The sequence below is a fragment of the Pteropus vampyrus genome, unplaced genomic scaffold (genome assembly GCF_000151845.1).
Source record: "Pteropus vampyrus isolate Shadow unplaced genomic scaffold, Pvam_2.0 Scaffold55, whole genome shotgun sequence".
Taxonomy (NCBI): Eukaryota; Metazoa; Chordata; class Mammalia; order Chiroptera; family Pteropodidae; genus Pteropus; species Pteropus vampyrus.
Genome location: NW_011888836.1, coordinates 5,241,359 through 5,257,709, shown reverse-complemented (window position 1 = coordinate 5,257,709; position 16,351 = coordinate 5,241,359). Strand labels below are relative to the sequence as shown.

At 37.8% G+C, this 16,351-nt stretch overlaps 2 long non-coding RNA genes across 2 annotated transcripts in view; one reads left to right on the top strand and one right to left on the bottom strand.

The window, feature by feature from the left end:
• The window catches only part of LOC111739856, a 245,979-nt gene that overhangs the window by 92,698 nt on the left and 136,930 nt on the right, over positions 1 to 16,351 (bottom strand). The gene's annotated exons all lie outside the window — the stretch shown is intronic.
• The window catches only part of LOC111739857, a 17,556-nt gene continuing 1,366 nt past the window's right edge, over positions 162 to 16,351 (top strand). The window contains exons 1-2 of the long non-coding RNA XR_002780392.1: positions 162 to 246; positions 14,004 to 14,011. This is a non-coding gene — a long non-coding RNA (uncharacterized LOC111739857). The remainder of the gene's footprint in view (positions 247 to 14,003; positions 14,012 to 16,351) is intronic.

Genomic DNA, 16,351 nt, shown 5'->3' with positions numbered 1-16,351 from the left:
TCTCTGCCTAGTCCTCTTAGAGCAGGGGTCCCTAACCCCTGGACTGCAGACCAGTACTGGTCTATGGCCTGTTAGGAACCAGGCTGCAGAGCAGGAGGTGAGCAGCAGGTGAGCCAGTGAAGTTTCATCTGTATTTGCTGCTGCTTCTCAGCACTAGCATCACTGCCTCAGCTCCACCTCAGATAATCAGGCTTTAGAATCTCATAGGAGCACCAGTCCCTGGTGCCAAGGAGGTTGGAGACCACTGTTTAGAGCGATGCTTCAGATATACTAACTGCTTCGTTTCACCACCAGACACTCTTTTGGGTCTCCCAGCCCTGTATTCCTCCTTTTTCTAGGCCAGCTATACATGGTTTTGTTATTGGGACACCACTTATGGAGGAAGGGTGCTACTGTGTTATCCTTAGGCCACTGCTGCTGCCTAGTCCTAGCCAGAGTATGGTATTATCCAACATCAAAACTACCATGTGGATTATTCACCACCAAAATATTACGTCACCTCTGTATCTCTTGCCAAAATTCTTTATAAAGCTTGTTGTTTGTAGACATGAGCTCTCCAAGGACTCAGATATACCATCTTTATGAGCTTCTTTTTGTGTTTGCTGACTAGTGTTTCCTTTGACTATATTGAATATCTCCTCCTGTGGTACATAGAAGTTCCTTTACTTTTTAACAATAAATTAATTCTTATTATGAAAAAAATATTTTAGCATAAATTGACTTATCCCAAGAGCCAAGAAAATACAAAGTATGGTAGATTGGAAAGTTTAATTTTTGTTTTTCATTGGATTAAATCCTATTGATTTATTTTAAACTATTGTAAGGTCATTGTTTATTTGGGTGTCATGTTTATATCTCAGAAAATGCTGTGATGGTGAAACTATATGGAATAGATCAATATTTAGCACAGAGCCCAAAACCATATATCCAAAATACATTCTTTTCTCTCCTCAAAGTTAGAGACATTCCTAAAAAATCCTTAAGGGTTTTTTTATTACTATTAATTTCTATCTTACAAAAAGGATCTGAAGTAGTTCTCTTGAAAGATAGACAACTTCCTCAGGCTCTTGCTTTGGAGCATCTAACATTCCTAACCTGGTGGAAAGTAGAGAGGTTGTAAGGAAGATTCTAAGGTGTCCCCAGTTAAGAAAGTTAAAAATACTGTGAGATCCCTACAAATATCTACCTGACAAAAGCATTGGAATAAATTTCTACCAGCGGTAGAAACTTCTGGTTGTCTATCTAATACACATCCTCTCCTTCTTCTAATTACAAAATGTCAGTTTTCTTCTAGGCATCCATTCATCCTCCTTTGCAGCTTACAGTGACCAGTGAGATAGATGTAAGTGGAAGTTTGTATAAGGAGCTTACTCAATTGGGAGGAATGACCTTGGGACCTCCTGCCCTCCCTTCTTCCTCCTTCTTTCTGCCTAGAATGTATCAGGTTGCCAGATTTAGCAAACAAAAACACAGGATGTCTATTTAAATTCAAATTTCAGACAAACAACAAATAATTTTTTAGTATAGGCATACCTTAGATATATTGCAAGTTTGATTCCAGACCACCACAATAAAGCAACTATTGTAATAAAGCAAGTTGTAATATTTTTGCTGGTGGAGGGTCTTGCCTTTAATTTGTAAAAGGTGCAACATCTGTGAAGCACAATAAAGCAAAGTTCAATGAAATGAGGTATGCCTGCATAAGTATGTCCTGTGCAGTTTGGGACGTACAGTAAAAAAGTATTCTGAAATTAAAACTTAACTTGGCACCCTGTATGTTATATATTTTATCATGTTCCAAAGAATATGGACATGAAGACTCAAGCAGCCATCGTGGACCATAAAGAGAACTTACAGTCACACACTAAGGATGATAGAAAGAAAATATGAAGAGTCCAGTCACAGAAGACCAGGAAGTACCATACTAACCATGGGCCTTTCCCCAGAACTTTTTCCACATGACATAAATAAAGTTTTGTCTTGTTTGAGCACCATTATTCAATCCAAACTGGTAAACTACCATGTTCACATTCCTTTTCCTCTTCACCCTTTTTCATGCTTCTTTTTCTCTCCCCAGTGACCATCACATTCATTTTAGGTTGATTTTACTTTTTTACAAGGATGAATGGGGGAGAGTAAATCCCACACAATAACTTGTGCCCTTCTTACATCCTCAAAAACAGCTTAATCTAAGGTGTATAAAATAGAAATATGACCTGAGGTCTTCCAGCAAGAGTCTCCCAAAAGACCACCAAGCAATAAAGAGATTTCCTTCAAAGGGCCACTATGAACTTATCTTTATCTGGAGAGGTTTTTTCTGGGGAAACTATGAAATTGGGCAGAGATAGGAAACACCAGTGAAATTCTAAAGAGAAGGATGTATATTAGAAAATATCCAATTCTGTTTTATTTCCGATTCTATGGCATATTATAAGGCATTAATAATTATAATTATAGCTAATATTTATTGAACACCTAACCATATATCAGAACTATACTAAGCATTTTATACATTTCTATATACATATACATTATTTAATCCTCATGCTGACCCTATGATATTATTAGTAACTTTATTTTGCATATAAGGAAACCCAGACCAAAAAAAGTAACCTCTTCCAAATCAAAAAGCATGCAAGATGAACAGCAAGAGTTTGAGACCAGGTCTTTCTGGCTCTAAATCCCAGATTCTGTGCTCTTAATCACAATACTATACTGTTTCCACTTTATCTGATGATTTGACAAAGGCATTTCAGACTCAGTTCAGTTCTTTCATTTACAAACACATGCGCGCACGCACACACAAGTGTGTGTGTGTGTGTGTGTGTGTGTGTATCCTGAGCTGGGAAAAAAATATGACTTCACAGACAAAACGATTGAGCACATGTTAAATAAATTGGAATCCCACCTCCCAACTTCCTGCACTTAAGCTCTACAGATGAAAGGATGCTCTGCCTGGATTCAGCTGCCTTCTAAAAATTGCTAAAAGCACAATACAAACCCCATATTTTTATCAAGTTGGCTGTTACTCTGAGCACCAGTTATCGAATGGAGAAATTGATGTCCAGAAATCAGGGTATTCTAGAAAAATATTAGAACTGGGGGTGGGAGTGGGGTATAGGGGAGAAGATACACCCAGTAAGAATTAAAGTTTAACCTAAAGTGACCTGCACATCACTTGTTTAACCATTTGAACCACCTTGCTCTTATCACAAGAACATTTTCATCTTCAGGTCTCTTCAGGCAAACCCCACCGTACAGATTCACTTTGATGCAACTTAGCTTTTTTAAAATTAAGTTTATTGGAGGTTACACTGATTAATAAAATTATATAGGTTTCAAGTGTATGTCCACAAAATTTGGACTGGATTTAGCATCCTCGGATCCACAGACACAAGCCATGATGGTATAATATGATGAAGATCTCCTTCTGAAGATTGCTGAATCACAGGAAAGGCACAAACCAAGCAGGAAAAATGTGCCTTGCACTTTTCCATGGAAATTACCTACTGCAACCGAGGTGGCTAGGTTTTCATGAATAGGGCACCCAAGGAGAATAGCTAATAACAGACTGATCCAGAATCGAGAAAGAATAGCATGGCATCTTGCCCCAGTCATGAATAGATGACTTAACAAAGAGAGAGGAAAAAGAAACAAGGAACCCAGGAGTAACGGGGAGACCAGAGCTCACCAGCCAGGCGTCTGGTAAGCACAGAGTGTGGGAACTTTTCCTTGCCTCTGAGACACATATTGTTGTCCAACAATGGTACAGTGGCTGACGTTGCAAAGTCTCCATTTCAGAGGAGAAACCAGCAGAGGTGTACTGCTCCTCCTCTCCCCTTTGGGAAATCCTGGGAAGTGCCAGCCGGCTTGCATTATTGTTAAAGATGTGAAATAACACGCAGCAAGCTCTGTATTTACAACAGGCAGGGAATGGGATTAACAGAATTCTCAGGGCCTTATGGCAATGTCATGTAGTAAAACTTGGACTAGGAGGCTAGAGGATAGCAGTGGAGTCCTAGCTCAGTGATCAACTTAAAAAGAGACTTTGGCAAGTCCTCAGTGTCCTCACCTGTAAAGTTTAAGATGCCTATTTGCTATCCAGGAGAAGCATATATATAGCTAGTTTGACATATCACTTGGAGAGCGGGTAAAGGTTAGGGATGAACTCATTAATTTTGGATATCACTGAAGATAGACATGCATATACTGAAAAGAAGATGAAGTATTTACCTAAAGTATTCCAAAAATTAGAGATCAAGAAGGGGAGGAGCAGCTAGTGAGACAGGAAAACAAGGTGAGCATACTGTCCAAGAAACTAAGTGAAGTTTTCCAAAAGGAGGAAAACATTAGCTTTCTCAGCTGCTTGGGAGTTGAGTAAATACTGAAGAAGAACCATTAGATTTGACAATATGGAGGCCATTGGTGACCCTGAGTGGTTCCATTGAACTTACAGGAACAAAATCTTGATCAAAGTGAGTAGAATAGAAAATGAGAGGTAAACAATGAGAAACAGTAAGTTTAGACATCTCCTTTACAGAATTTTCTCATAAAGGGAAGTAGAAAAATGAGCAGCAACTACCAAGAGAGGAGAGTTTGTTTGTTGTTTTTTTGTTTGTTTGTTTTTAAGATGGGAGGTACAGTTCGAAAAACCAACAGCAAAAAACAATTTTTTGACACAAGCATGAAAATTTGAATGAAGATTGATATAAAATGAAATTAAGGAATTGTTATTCATTTTGCTAAGAGTGATAATAAAATTGAGATTGTGTTTTTTAATTCCATGTGAAATATGTATTACCAAATAAAATAATATCTGGGGTTTGTTGTAAAATACATAAGCAAGAGGAAGAAAGTTTGGAGGAGACAGATGAAACTAGACTGGCAAAATATAATTGTTGAGCTTGGATAATGGGTATATGGAGTTCATTATACGTTTCTCTCTACTTTTGTGTATATGTCAATTTTTTTTAAATAAAAAAGAAAGAAAGAAAAGATGAGAGCTAGTTATATTATGGAATTCTGCTACTGCCACATGGCCCAGCCACCTGCTAGGGTGGTGTCAGAGGAGGCTGACTGGGAAGCCAGGAGTTTCACTACCTCCTGGAGATAGTAAGTCCTTTTTCCCCTCAGTGTCAGTGGAAGGTAAATAGATAGCAGTAAGGAGAACCCCTCTCCCTTTCAGCCAGGATGATGTCAGCAGAAGCCTATGGGGATGCCTGACCCCACCCACCCCCAGTAATAACAAAGAGTCTTCTTCCCTCTGGAGTGTCAACAGAGGGGAGTGAGGTACTGGATTTCCACCAACACTTGGCAGTAACAAGGCAGGACCTCCTTCCTCCACTAAGACAGAATATCTAAATAAGATCCAGAGTCTCATAACACAATACCTAAAATGTCCAGGATACAAATGAAAATCACTACTCATACCAAGAACCAGGAAAATCTCAACTTGAATGAGAAAAGACAATCAACAGAGGCCAACACCAAAATGACACAGATGTTGGAATTATCTGATAAGAATTGTAAAGCATCCATTATAAAAATGCTTCAATAAGCAATTATGAACACACTTGAAATAAAAGAAAAGAATAAACTTTCAAATAGTATGTACAAATACAGTCAGTTAGGAAAATAAGCTTGTAGAGAATTACTATCTTCTAGGTTGTTCATATTGAGAAACTGAGTCTCTCAGAGCCAGACTTGAATAAGTCTTGGTTCACAGATGGTTTGGTGCATCACCATCCCAGGAGTCCCAACTATTTAACACATAACATATTTCCCAAAACTTGGGCTACATTTCAGCAAAAAACAGCCTATTGCATCACAGAATGTTTTCCTAGCCTGCTCCCTGGAAAGAAAGTGTAGGATTTCAGTGTGTCACTTAACTAAGAATGTTGTATCCAAAGTAACGGTAACTCCCAAAGACTAAAGTTTCATATACTTCAAGATATTATTTGACATTTCATTCTCTTCCTCCTTTTCCACAAGTTGTAAACTTGAAAACATTTATTAATGCTTTTAAAGAAGTCAGTTAGAACACACTCCAGAGAGGTAGTCAGAAATTAATTGAGCTAATGTTTTAACTGTTTTAGAAAATGTTTGTATGCTTCCTATCAGTGCAACAACATCCGTGGCAAAACAGGGTGGAGAAACAAAGAATAGAAAGAACACAGCATATGTATCCTCAAAGCCTGGTATTTGTATTATTTTGTCCACTTTTCAGCCTTGGGTCATGGTACCAGTGGATAAGTCTTTTTAAACTCACAGTTGGAAACAGGGAATAGCCCCAGCTCCTGCTTCCACTCAAAACATCTATCAACACTTCTTGATATTTCTCCCACACCTATTTTCATAGCCATCACTCAATAATTTCCTGGGACAAACAAACACCACACAATTGGTAGCATGGACAAATAGAACAGGTCAGACTAATTGCCCACAGGCAGTCCCTCCAAAGATAAGAATTGCACACTCAATTATCCAAAATCAGTTGAATGCTCTAATGTTTACCAGCCTGCTGAGAGGCCACATTGAAGGCACTGTCAATCTATGTCCATAAATAATTTAGGTCCCACTTGGTGGATATTAATAATTATAAACCTTCTTTCCAGAGGCAACATATGTGTCCCCAGGACTATACCTGTGTTGATGACAGACATTAATCTGTCTGCCCCCAAAGGCCACAGCAACATACACCCTAGAGTTGGTCATAAGCATCTTCAAGGGTTTGAGGAAATATCAGCAATATATCATGCTATCTTTAGACATCTGAGAGATCTCTCTGAAAACATAACCACCCTTAGTTACTTGGGGAAGGTCTCCAGAGGGATAACTGACTCATTGTTTATCCACATACTGTAGGTGTTTATCCCTCCAGATAGGAGTCATCCAATTAGAAAAGGTGATAAGAAATGTGCCCCCTGGCTTTAGCTGAAGAGATCAGTGACAACACTTTGAGTTTTGAAGGCATTCAAGTCAGCCTCAGCTTAGTGACTAGAGTTGTTAATGATGAGATTTACTCTAGACTTCCTACTCACAGGCCAAGGCAGAGCCTGTCAATCCTGAATACATCCTATTACTCCTGCACTAATGCTGTGGGCCAAGTGGAAAAGTCAATACAGAGACTCCAGGAGAAAACCATCTACTTCAGGCTTTCTGAAGTAGACCTTGATGGTTTGTAGAACGTGCTCAGTCTGCCGAGTCCAGGACACTGTGGAGCATTGTTGGAGTCTATGCTGCAGGTTGGCCCTATCCTTCTGCTTGAAGTCCTATAGACAGATAACAGTCTTAATTAAATTCTGTATGAGACTAATTGAAGAAATTTGGTCTCAGCCTCTGTTGGTCATGTTAATCATATCTTAGACCTGGCAGTTGCCTCTTGCCTCCTATCCTATGGCTCTTCTGTTGCCATTGGGAGGTTGAGATACCAAGGGACCTGCTCAATGCCACACATGCCTAACCCATAAGACCAAGGGCATTAACACCCCTGGGTGCAAACCTTGACCAACGAGATGAGAGCTGGCAGATGAATTCTTCTTACCTCCACCTTAAGAATATCTTAGCATCTCTATTCATTATTACATTTATTCTATGAAAGAGTAATTATATTTTACTCATATTACCTGTTCAGATTAACGATGGCCCCTACATGTGGTCTGACTTGTCATGTGTCACATACATACACAAGAGATATCCCAAGGGAAGAATGGGAACTCCATGAAGGAAAGATGCTTTCAGGACACCCTCATTTGTTTACTTGTTTTCCCTAAATGACCACATATTTCAGTTTATGTAGGCTTGGAGAAGTGAACTTACAAGTCACATTACCTAGGGCTCTAACTAAACTAGCCCTCAAAAAATAGACAAGTGGCTTAAAAAGATTTCTGTTAAGAAAGAGGAAACTGAGGATAATATAAATAATATAAAAAACAAGTACAACAAAACATCTGGTTGGATTGGCACTCTTGCATGATAGACAAGGAGTGAAAGTCTTTAGGCAGTAAGGATCCAGGTTCTGATGTGAAGGAAGGCTTCTCGGAGGTCTAAGGGTTAGAGTATCTTTGTGACAGTAAGTTGTGGAAAAGATGGTAATGATCTACCACAAGTACTAGGGATAGAAGTCTTGAAAAAATTTTATATTTATGGTGGGCTTTGGGCAGGTCAGATTCAGGTCATATTGAAACAGAGTAGCATTGTGAACAGAAATGGGCTTTAGATAGACCTGGGTTCAAATCTCAGCTCTTTTATTTACTGCTAGTGTGACTTCAGACAAGATATTTAACCTCCCTGAGGCTCACTTTTCTAATTGATAAAAGGGGAATGGCATTGCCTACCTCAGAGAGTTATTGTGAGGAATAAATAAGAGAATAAAGTAAGACAGTTAGTTAATACAGTGTTTGACTGTATTAAGTCTTCAATAAAAGTGGCTGTTGGTCAAGAAAAAAACAGCAGAGCATATAAGAAAATAGACATAAGCAGTGTTAGACTTAAATAAAAAATGACTCTGGTGTATGTTGCTTAGGCCCTCATAGGGAAGATATACATAGAATAAGAACATACAGTGAATAAAATGTGGACCTCTGTAGTTTTCCATATTTTCTTTATAAATTTTGCTCTGTTTTCAGTTTTCTCCATTGAGAATTCCCTGTATGGACCACCTGTGTTAGCCTGCCTCACACACAAAATTGTCAGGGACAAGAGGACATCTCCTTCGACTGACAAGAGAAACTCACTGAGTGACAAAAGTCTCCCTATGGAAAATGCAATCTTACAGCTCCTTGGGTTCTCTAGGTAATGTAGCAGTCACCAAGGATGTCCTTGTGCATGTGGGGGCAAAAGTGTTATGTTTCCCACTTTGCTTATGCTACGTCAATTTTACTCCACTGCAGGCTACAAGAAAAAAAAAGATGACTTTTCCAGGGCAACACTACACAGACACTCACAGGACTAATTTTAAGGGTCTAGAAAAGTTTTTAATCTTTCTCAGAATACTAATGGGCTCCCAAACGGTCAGCCATGCAGCCTTTAAAGACTACTGATGAAATGAAATTTCACTGAGGAGTGCATTCCAAAGGATGGACTGAGACCTGTTTTGTTTCTCCTGTTTGAAGTGATTTTTAAATGAATAAACACATCAATGACATATACATAATAAATTGGTGTCTGGACCTTTCTTGGAAGAGCTCTGGGTTAAAAATCCAAAGCATGTGTGCTCTGAGGGCAAAGATCTCAGAACGTTAATACACAGGCTTTTGGCTACATTTAGCAGGAAGTAATGACTATGGGAAGAGAAGCAAGAGTCCATGTTCCAGGCTTCTTAAGACACCATCTCAAACCTGCCCTACAAGTATGGTCTCAGTTATAGAAAAAGAGCCTGGGGAACCACCTCAAGGTCCAAGCAAGGAGTCTTCTCTGTCTGAATCATAGAATGACAGAGGTGGAAGGGATTGTGGAAATGGTCTTTACTAACAACAAGCCTAATAGAGAATTCTCATCCTCAGCAGCTCTGACAGGTAGCACCCAGCCTCTGTTTGATTATATCCAGGAAGCGGATATTCATTGCCACTTAGAGCAGATTGTTTCCATATCTAAACACTGAAAATTTTCTGGAAGTGCTTTTGAAACTTGAGCCAAAACTAGGCACTGAGCTATAATCCTAGCTTTCCAGGAAGCAAAGGTCTCCTCCAGCTTGAAATTAAAGAAATTAAAATGATCAACCATCCTAACTGGACTGTCCTAGTTTTAGCACTGAAAGTCCTGTATCCCAGGAAACCCTAGGTAAAATACACCATAGGGCTAAAAAAAAAAAATCACAGGCTTTGTTAGAGCCCCAGCTTTATCTTTTAACCTGTTGTGTAGTTTTGGGCAAATCAGTTCTTCATTCTAAGCCTCCATTTTCTCACCTATAAAATGAGGATAATAATACCCATCTGACGGAATTGATGTAAAAATGAAAGAAGTTATAAATAAGAAGAGTTATATATGAAGAGCTTAGCAGAGTGCCTCGTATATAGTGAGCTTATAAATGCTAGAGAGTACAGCTACAATGAATAAATATACTTTGACTTATATTGACCAAAATTTTTCTTTCTTCCATTTCCAATTATATTTTTCCATCTTTTGAAACACTGTGGAGAAAGTCTATTTCTTATCCAAATGAAAACCCTTCATACATTTGAAGGCTGCAGCATGCTCCATGCCATCCACTCCCTCCTCTCAACCCTGCACCGTTCCTGTCTCCTCTTTTTCAGACTAAACATCTCGGTTCCTTTGACCATTGCTCATATGACATGGTTTCCAGAATGCTGAGCCTCTTGTTAACCTTCTTCTAGATCTATCTCTCTTAAAGCACAGGCCAAGAACTGAGTATATTGCCCTGATATCTTCCCAGCACGAGGACACTTGGACAATTACTTTGTTTCTTCTGGATGTTCTATTTCCGTCACATGGACTTAGATCACATGAGCTTTTTGGCAGCCCTCACCTAGTTGGCTTATGTTAAGCTGACAATCAGCTAAAACCCTTGGGCTTTACTCTTATAAACTATTGAGCAATGTCTTCCTTGTTCTTGTTTCAGATAATTCTTTAAACACAAAAGCAAGAATCTAAATCTGTCTCTATTAATTTTATCACGTTAGTTTTAGCCTATCCTTCTTAGTTGTTGAGATGTCTATGGCTTGTTAGCCTGTTTTTCTGTTTTGTGCCATCTTTAAACTTGATAAGAATGCTTTCAACTCATTAATTAAGAATATTGAACAATTTGGGACCAGGAACAGAACCATTTCAAAGTTCCATAAAAATTAAGTCTGGTTAATAACAACAACTGCCATTTGTTTAGTAATTGTTCTGAGCCAGGGACTGAGTTAGATGCATTATGAACATCCTCTCATTTCACTGTACATAATTCTTCAAGATGAATATGATTGTCCTCTTCTTACAAATGAGGAAATTGAAGCTCAGAAATGTCAAATGTCTTCCTCAAAGTCAGACAGCTAGTAAGTATTGTAGCTGCATATTGCAATCAGTTTTGTCTGATAGCAAAATCAAAATTCTTTCTACAGTGCCATTCTGCCTTTGGAGGAGGAGTTGTTAAGACCATGAAAAAAATCTTTAAGTCAAAGACTTATTCATAATCTCAAACTTATCTCTACCTTGCCTGCCTCCCACTTCCCTGTGGCCCTCATCACAGCAGCCCACAGTCACAACTTAGGGTATAAACCTTCTCTTTATACTACTCTTTTCATCGGGGCCCTGTCTGTCCTTGTTCATCCTCACTTCTACTGCCTTCTCCCCACTCTATCTTTTAGTATTGCAGTTTCCAAGAAACCCTCTTACATTCTTAATCTTTTCCTAGAACATACTTCCCCTACCCCTGGCCATTACAACCCCTGACATTAAACTAAAACCTAAAAAATCTCTCACAGAGATCCACAACTGATCATTCACTTAACCCGTACTTGCTGAGCAAATAACCCTGCACTGGGCACTGTGCCAGGGATATGAATAAGGAAAAAAGATGTTGGGGATTACCTCATAAGTTATATAAATGTCTAACCACTATGCTGTACACCTGAAACTAATATAATATTGAATGTCAACTGTAACTGAAAATTTTTTAAATATTAAAATAAGCAAAAACAAAAAGGTGATCCCTGCCCCCAAATTTATAAGCAAGGGGAAGAGAAGACACCAATTACACAAATGAGTGTCTAATTACAAATAAAATTCTGCAAAAGGGAAGGTCAGCGCTTTGTGAGAAAATACAATACAAGCACTGATTCTAGTCTAAACAATAAGGAAGGCCCCCTACTTTAAAAAGAATCTTTACTATATTTGTTGAGCATCTATTATGTCTAAAATTGTAGAAGCACCTATTACATATGACATAATCTATAGGTATACATATTAATAAAAAAAAAGAAAGGAAATTAACATTTATAGTACATAGCGACACCTGATATGTAAAAAATAAGCACAAGAGCATTTAAATAAGTACTAGATATCGCAGAAATCTTCCTAGAAAGCACTCAGCCTCATTTTAACGGGTAAGAATTATTGAGTCAGAAAAAGGGTACATTTCAGTCAAAGGGAAGAGCATATGCAAAGCTTTGGAGGAGGTTATATCGTAATAAAACATTTGGAGAAGAGGTAGGAGTTCACTGTGGTTAAAGCAGAGGGTATTCAAGGGTAGGAATGACTTCGACCCATCTGTATGTTATATTGATGAGCCAAGCCTTAAAAGTAGAAAATCTTCGAGGATAAATGGTGCTTCAAAAATACAATATTCAGCCACAAATAAATTATAATTAAAATATTTGTACTAGAAAAAGCTATTTATGATTATGTGAGAGAGATAAATGATGATGATGATGATGATGACGACGACGACAACGATGACGATGATGATGGTATGGGGGAAGGGCAGAGAGAGACAGACAGACAGACAAACATGTAGCAGAGGAGGATGGGAAGTTAAAACAAACTAGACTGTAAAATTATTTTATAAACAACCCACAGCAGTTTGACTAGGAATTTGTTTGCAGTTGTCTAAGTCATAACATCACAAAACATAGCCAAAAATGTAGCTATGACACTTCATAAACAAAAGGAAAATAAAGGACAGTGATCCCATTATTGATCATTCATACAGGCATGCATTTCATTAATTATACTAAGGTAAAATAGGTTTAAGTATCCGACTGATGAAAAGATTTTTTTTTAGAAGTTAGAATGGAATACAACAATTTGTCTGTCTGGCAGTGTTGCCTACAGACAGTCGTTAATCAGAAAGGGAATTATTACTTCCTTATGGAATTCAGCTCCAGTTTTTTTCTACTTGAACTTACCTGGAAATCTTTAATATGAAGAGTCATGCTGCATCCATTCCTAACTGGAAAATTCAACTCATCCTTCAAGTGTATCTCCAGAAGGAGGAGTTGAAGCCCACTCCTTCTTTTTATTCAGTCTGAATGTACCAACTGAGATTGAGTTTCTTTCCATTTCTTACATGCATGTTTCTGTCATTGTTAAAATTATGGAAATTAGTTTTAAGGGAAAGGGTTGAAAGCATACATATGGGGTTGTTTAAACAAAATCACATCCTTAGCCACCAATTAACTGAACCAGATGATCTAGAAACAACTTTGAAAAGTTTACTGTATTCTGCACTAAGATTTTTGTTTATTTTTGTTTTTTGAATACAATAACAATTGAGGTTTGAGGAAGTGACCAGAGCTTCAAATGGAATAGTGGGCTATCTTTTTTTTTTAAATATCACGCACCATTGGATATTTTTTGTTTCTGCTTTAAAGGCTGCCATTAATTTCTTACTTCTTTTTTAAATTAAGAAGTCATATGATAAGGAATATAGATTATAGAGACATTATTGATCTGTCCCACCACACCAGGTTCACTACACAAGGGCTTGTTCCGCTTGTTAGACCTAGAACTCATTATTATTTCAATGATTAGTAAGGTTATTTCGATAATAGACTGTAATTTCCATTTTCACTTTCCCTCTGTCCTTAGCTCTGCCCTTCTAACACCAAGGAGTAAAACACGAATATAGATGGCATGTTCAACAAATATGTAGATGGTAAATATACAAGAAGGACAGCAAATATTCTTGATAAAAGACTCAAGATTTAGCAAGAGAATGAGAGGCTAGAACAATGAACCAAGTCTAACAAATAAAACTTAGAACAAACAAGTACAAAATCATAAACACGAGTTCAAAAATTAACTGTACAAGTTTAGTGGCAGTAAGTATGTAAGAGACAGGAATTTTAATTAATAACAAACTCAACATATGTCAAAAATGTGTTATAATTCAATTAAAAACCTAATGACTCTTTATGGTGCTTTCATAAATAAATAATATTGAGAATGAGAAAGTATTGAACTCAGTACTGAATTCAACTCTGGGTACACATATCAGAGTATGTCTGGGATATGCATGGTAAAAAAATCCTGAATCAAAATTACAAGAGAATGTGTTCAAGGGACTAGAGTATTAACCCAAAGACGAGACTTGGGGAAATAATGGTAGCTATCTTTAAATAGTTAAAAAGGGATTTGACTTTCAACTTACTGTGTTCAGACTCATAGGGGAAGGAGTGAGAGTAATGAGTGTGTTTTAGGGAGGCATATTTCAGCTCAAAAGGAGAAAGAATTTTTTCTAGTCATTCAAATAGCAAAGATGAAATCAGCTGCCTCCTTCACTGGTGGTATACAAGCCTGGTCTGGACAACCCAGTCAGGGGAAAATCAGCCAACATCATAGTGAGGACTTGAGCATAACATGGATTATTGGACCAGATAGTTTATGATCCAGCCTATTTGGACAAACTCTGCTATCACAAGGGGGCTCATCTGGGACCCCACAAAGCACAAGATCTCTTACAGCTGTCAGAAATTATAGCCTCAAGTGTGATAAGGCTGACAAGAAGCTAATATTTCAGTTGTTCTACATAGGATCTCAGCCAAAAGGTCAAGAAGCAATATACTTTAGCAGTGTGCAATGGCCTGAGAGAGAGAAGTACCATTATTCTATTATGAAACCCTTCTTCCGACTGGGTGAGATCATCCTGATGTTTCCAAGAACATTGCCCAGACCCTGTGGGGACTATAGGGTGAAGTAATGCCATACTAGGCCTTTCAGAAAAATGATGTGCTGAGAACAAACCCAACTCAGGATCCCTAAACAAAAATCCAAGGGTCTTTTAGCCAGAGCAAAGAATACAAAGATCTGTAAAGACAGAAGCTTCAGAGATTAAACTAAATTGGTAATTTGTCTACCTAAAAAGTTTTCAGACCATGTATCCTTAATAATTGGATTTCCATTATGAAATATTCAGTAAAAGAAAAACCCATCATGATGTCTTGCTTCACTTCTAATATAGAATGGGATGGGGAATGCAGTGAAACCTAGAGTCCTTGTTTTTTTGGGTTTTGTTTGTGGGTATTTTTCTAATTCTGCGAACATAGTTTTTCTTTTTTTTCTGAGAAAATTGCTGTCTCTGATACTCGACATTATGACCACTCTCAAAACTGCAGAACTAACAGCCAGGAACATGGAAACATATCTTTCTCAAACCACGAGAGGAATAACTAGAAGGAAAGGAAAAGGCTACTATACTTTAAAAATCCAGGGTCTCTTCTGCCAAGAAGTGAGAGATGACTCAGTTAAGAGCTTTCTTATAGGTAAATGTACCCAAGGATAAAATGTGGGGCCTCAGAGCACTCAACCATGTATTAACCTAACTAGCACAAAAAGAAGGTGACTGAAGTCAAGGACCAAGTATCTTGGTCTCAAATTCCCTAGAGATATCTTTAGAAGCCCAAAAAGCCCTTATAACATCCCAATCAAAATAAAGAAAACAGAAACACAAGGACAAGGAAGCAATAGAAAGCAAAAGGTAAAATAGCTATAAGAAGACCTCATATTTCAATAATCATTCTAAATGTAAATGGATTGAACTCACCAATAAAAAGTCACAGAGTAGAAGAATGGATCAAAAAATAAAACCCAACCATATGCTGCCTCCAGGAGACACATCTCAGCTTCAAAGACAAATATAGACTCAAAGTGAAAGGGTAGAAAATTATATTTCAAGCAAGTGGCATTCAGAGAAAAGCAGGAGTAGGGGTACTAATATTAGACGAAATAGACTTCAAAATAAAAAAGGTAAGGAAAGATACTGAAGGACACTTCATAATGATAAAGGGAAGCATGTACCAAGAAGACTTAACACTTATTAATATCTATGCTCCCAATCAGGGAGCCCCAAAATGTGTAAAGCAATTACTAACAGAACTAAAGGGAGAAACAGACCAAAACACTATCAAAGTAGGGAACCTAAATACCCCACTGTCAGATATGGAAAGATCATCCAAACAGAAAATCAATAAGGAAATAATATCCTTAAATGACACATCAGATCTACTGGACATCCCAGACTTCCATCCCAAAACAGCTGTTTATACATTCTTCTCTAGTGCACATGGAACATTCTCAAGAATCAATCACATACTGAGACACAGAGGTAGTCTCAACAAATATAAGAGAGTTGAAATCATACCAACCATGTTCTCTGATCATAATACTTTGAAACTAGAGATCAATTGCAAAAAGAAAGCAGGAAGAACCACAAATACATGGAGATTAAACAACATGCTACTGAAGAATAACTTGGTCAGAGAAGAAATAAAAAGAGAGATCAAGAGATCAATGATAGTATAGCATATCAACTTTTGGGACATGGCAAAAGCAGTCATAAGAGGAAAGTTAATATCATTACAGGCCTATCTCCAAAAACAAGAATGAGCCCAGACAAACAACCTAAAGTAAG